We start from the raw sequence: 4,546 nt of genomic DNA on the forward strand, positions 1-4,546 counted from the left end.
AGGCGGCGGAGGGTCGAGCGCTCACCCACCTCTAGCGCAGGCGGCCTGGGCGGGGTTGCAAGCCAAGCTTGACCGTGGGTAGAACCCGTGCGGTTGCGCGCTTTCCAGAAGACCCACTCCCCTGACCTGTACAGTTGGAAAGAGTCCGCTTGGAACCTCTTCTATCTCCAAAGCGGCCAGCCTTCCTCCAGGCGCTCCCCATGCACCTGCCGGGCTGCGCGCCCGCCATGGCCAACCGGAGCTTTTCGCTCGCGGGTCACCTGCTCCGCAGTCCAGGCGGGAGCACCTCGCGGTTGCACAGCATCGAGGCCATCCTGGGCTTTACCAAGGATGACGGGATCCTCGGTACCTTTCCGGCGGAACGGGGCGCCCAGGTAGCGAAGGAGCGGGAGCGAAGGCTGGGCGCGCGGCCCGCCTGTCCCAAGGCGCCTGGGGGAGGCGCGGAGCCCTCCCCGCCGCCAGCACCCGCGCCGGTCCCAGAGTACGAAGGTGAGTGTCAACTGCAGGCTGCTGCGGGGCCCTTGAGGCGCTCTGCAAGAGGAGAGCGTCCCTTCGTTAACTTTTATCGAGGCAACTGGGCGCGGGGGTGGGGGTACTGTCCACGACGGGAGCTTCCAACTTGCGTCCCGAGGACGCTTAGGAACCCCTTGCAGTTTCCACCCACCAACGACCTCTCGAGGCCAACTCTTTGCGGTAGCTGGGCTGGCCAGACACTACGAGGAGGCTTGGTAGGCCCAGGGATGCTCCCGGGAGTGTCTCTGACCCTCAGGGGCCTCGTCGCCCCAGCCTCTCGCCCCTACTGTCCCAAGGAGCCGGGGGAGGCAGGCCGAGTCCAGGGTTGCCTGTCGGGCCAGCCGCTGGCGACGCGAAGCTGTCGGAGGAGGAGCAGCCCAAAAAGAAGCACCGGCGGAACCGCATGACTTTCACCACGTACCAGCTGCACGAGCTGGAGCGCGCGTTCGAAAAGTCCCACTACCCTGACGTGTACAGCTGGGAGGAGCTGGCGGGCAAGGTCAACCTACCCGAGGTCCGGGTCCAGGTTAAACGCCCGAATTAAGGGATTGGGATCCGAGAGGGCCCAGGCCTAAACTGCAGCCAGTGCTTCTCTGGGTTCCCGGGCATCCACGCATTTATTATCGTGTTTCTTCGGCTTGGCAAGCCCAGAGGTTCCCTCTTCTGGCAGAATGTCCGAGTTTATAGGACGATCCCCCTTTGGGGGTGGATCTCCCTCTTCTAAACTAAAAGGAGGAATTGAGAATGACTTTTGAGATAAAAGCCGGGATGGGGTTGGGGAGACGATGCTGCGCGGAAAGGGAATGTAGGCAGAGACCATAGGGTCACTGGATTGAGATCCCAAATACCACCCTTGCAGCGCACATCTTGATGAAAAGGAAAACACTGTCTCCTTGCGCAGGACTGCAGTTGAAACTTAAGAAAGTGGATTTTAGAAAGTGACTTTTCCTTCTCTGGTGCACGTCCAACCGAAATTTAGCGCTGCAGAGGTCTTTTCTTTTTATTGTAAAGGGGTTTTCGCTTTAATTAAAGCTGAATTATCTTTAATACCTGATCATTAAAATATTTGAAAGCCTTAAATATTTGCTAGTCATCTGTGAAAAATCTGGGAGGAGTTCCAAATTGGGAGAGTTTAGAGAGGCCTGAAAGAGAGACACTGGGAACAAATTTCAGTGCATCTGAAAGGCAGTGGAACTGAGATGGGATTCTTGTGTGTGTCTATGAAATTAGATTTCCAGGAAGTAAGGATACTCAGGTGTCTGGTGCTTTTTTAGCTGTGTTTTAAAAGTAAAATGGAACAAGCTCTTGCCTTTTGTCTCTTTTTGCTTAGGTTAGGAGTTTAAAGTAATGAGTAAAAAGTCGTTGTTTTTAAAAAGTTCACTAATGTGACTCAGGATTAACTAGCAAGGACAGTTCAATTTCTCCTAATTTGGGGCAGTAAAGCGGCAATCATTTCATTGAAGGGATGGAAATGTTAGCACCTGCTTTCCATTAGAGGGAGGGTTTGGTAGGGAGGACAAGCCAAAGATGAAGAAAGAGGAGAGGCCCAGGCTTTCAGTGCCCTACATCATGCAGGTAAGGCAGCTTGAAGCCCACCTTTACACTACTCTTTGCACCTGACCCCACCTTTTTTCTGGTTGTCCCACTTTTACTTGTTCAGGGGTTTTGGCTTCTCTGAGTTGTGAGAATCTTGAAAACAGCGTGACTTCTCTGTGACTATAGGGCCAGCACAGTGCTCAGCATATAGCGGTTCTTAATATCTGCGTGTGGTGTATTTGGCATTGGAGGCATTAGGAGAGCAGTAGGATAGCCAACTCTCCCAGGCTTCAGCTATATGAACTTGGATACTGTATCAGAGAGCTAGAGCTGCAGTTTCTGGCAATAAGGGAAGTCCAAGTGGTAGTGGGAAGGGAACCCTCACCCCATTTCTCTAATGTAGCCAAACATCTAATATTTCCTGGTGGTTCAGGGCCTTGGGTATGCAGATAAATCTTTATGGGAAGGGGACAGGGATGCTTACATTTTTCTTCTTTCCTCTTTTCTCCCAAATTCCAGCCTTGCACACATTTGCCATGCCCTATTCAGTGCTGGACTATTGTTTTCTTAGCTCTCCTAGGTTGCCCTCACCTTCATGTCCAACATAAATCTGCTTTCCCCCTTCTAGATTGCAACTATTTGCTCCGTTCCCTTCATAAGCACAACACTGAAGCCAACTGTTTGGCCAAAGTTCTTCCGTATTCTCCCCTAAACTAAACCAATTCTCTCTGTTCTGTTTTCGAGAGTGGAACTTGGTGGTGAAACGTTAATTACATTCCATTCTGGTGCTTCTGTTAGTAGTGGAGGATTCACTGCAAGAAACCAGTGAAAGCTTGCCAGGACTATATGAACAGCAAGAAGGAAAAAAAACCTTGAGTACTTACTGAGCTAATATCTTAGGATAATGTCAACCAGAAAGTAAAAGTAGATACAATAAATGTGAACATTGTAACCTGTGAAAGTAATCCATAAGAAACTTCAGAAACACTAAACAACTATCAATGAAATAAAATGAAAACCTTATTAAAGCAATAATTGAAATGTGCATATGGTAAAATAAGCCCATTTGCTTCTATCTATATGATAACTAATAATCCATGGAAATAGCTGTATTCAACTCTGATGTTGCCAGTATTTATGTATACCCACGTTTATAATAGAGACAAAAGGCAGATATAACAAGGTATGAGTCAAACACATAGCAATTGAGAATTATATCATACTGGGAAAAAGCAAAATCTTAACTCAAGTGTCAAGAGGAGCTGCCATCTAGCAGGTCACAGAGATCTGGTTTCAAGGGCCTATGGTCCTGAGCAAAGTGAAACTCACTTTTTTTTCTTTCTGAGCATCTGCTCCATGTCAGGAATTAGAATCAGATACAGTCACAATCAGAGCTATGGGTGCGGTAAACAGGGGAAGGGTGTGGATGCCTCAGAGGACTAAGATGGAACAAAGAGATTCACCGCAGGGAAGAGACAAAGAGGAAAAAAAACAATAAAAAAGAAAATAAAGACATTGGATGGAAGGAAAGGTGGGGATGAAGGGAGTCATAGGGGATGAAAGAAAAGAAGGCCCAAGGCCCTCTACGCAGGTGCAAAATAGTCAGTACTAATTTTGTTTGGAGCTGGGGAGTCAAACTAGCCAGTTTGCCTTTGGTGCAGGAGTCGGGCATGAGTTGCAGCCTACGACCTCGACGTCCGCTGTGCTTTCTCTTGCAGGTGTGGTTCCAGAACCGACCGGCCAAGTGGCGACGGCAGGAGAAGCTGGAAGTGTCCTCCATGAAGCTGCAGGACTCGCCCCTCCTCTCTTTCAGCCGCTCCCCGCCCTCGGCAGGTCTGGCGCCCCTCGGGGCCGGCCCGGGCAGCGGCGGCGGGCCACCAGGGGGCGCCCTGCCACTGGAGTCGTGGCTCGGGCCGCCGCTGCCCGGAGTGGGCGCCACAGCGCTGCAGAGCTTGCCCGGCTTCGGGCTGCCGGCCCAGAGCTTGCCCGCCAGCTACACTCCACCGCCGCCGCCGCCCTTCCTGAACTCCCCGCCGCTGGGTCCCGGCCTACAGCCGCTCGGGCCGCCGCCGCCCGCCTATCCATGCGGGCCCGGCTTCGGGGACAAGTTTCCACTGGACGAGGCGGACCCGCGCAACAGCAGCATCGCTGCGCTGCGTCTGAAAGCCAAGGAGCACATCCAGGCCATCGGGAAGCCGTGGCAGACCCTCTAAGGGGGACTGAGGAGCCTGCTGCGTGTTGACTGCTAACCGAGTGCACGGTCCCGAACCCTTTCTCTCCTGGACCCCTCATTGGGCCACTCTTTCCCCGTCCCTCCTGCAAGCCGCCTGCCGGGCGTGGGTTAGGGTCGCGCGCCTGCTCCCGACTCATAGGGAAGGACCAGCCGTCAGGCCGGAGGTGGCCCTCTGGGCACTTCCATTAACAACCTCCGTCCCCAGGTTCTGATGCTGGAGGGTGGCCCCGCTGGGCACCCTGCTCTTTTCCCTGCCAGCGCCGG

At 52.9% G+C, this 4,546-nt stretch overlaps 1 pseudogene across 1 annotated transcript; it reads left to right on the forward strand.

Moving 5' to 3' along the window:
* The first annotated feature begins 200 nt into the window (after positions 1 to 200).
* Positions 201 to 4,262, forward strand: LOC308640247 (retinal homeobox protein Rx-like; annotated as a pseudogene). Its single transcript has 3 exons — positions 201 to 489; positions 787 to 1,039; positions 3,768 to 4,262. The product of its transcript is annotated as a retinal homeobox protein Rx-like (transcript).
* Positions 4,263 to 4,546: the final 284 nt, after the last annotated feature.

This window comes from Spermophilus citellus (genome assembly GCF_964194105.1).
Source record: "Spermophilus citellus genome assembly, contig: SCAFFOLD_91, whole genome shotgun sequence".
In the NCBI taxonomy this organism is placed as follows: Eukaryota; Metazoa; Chordata; class Mammalia; order Rodentia; family Sciuridae; genus Spermophilus; species Spermophilus citellus.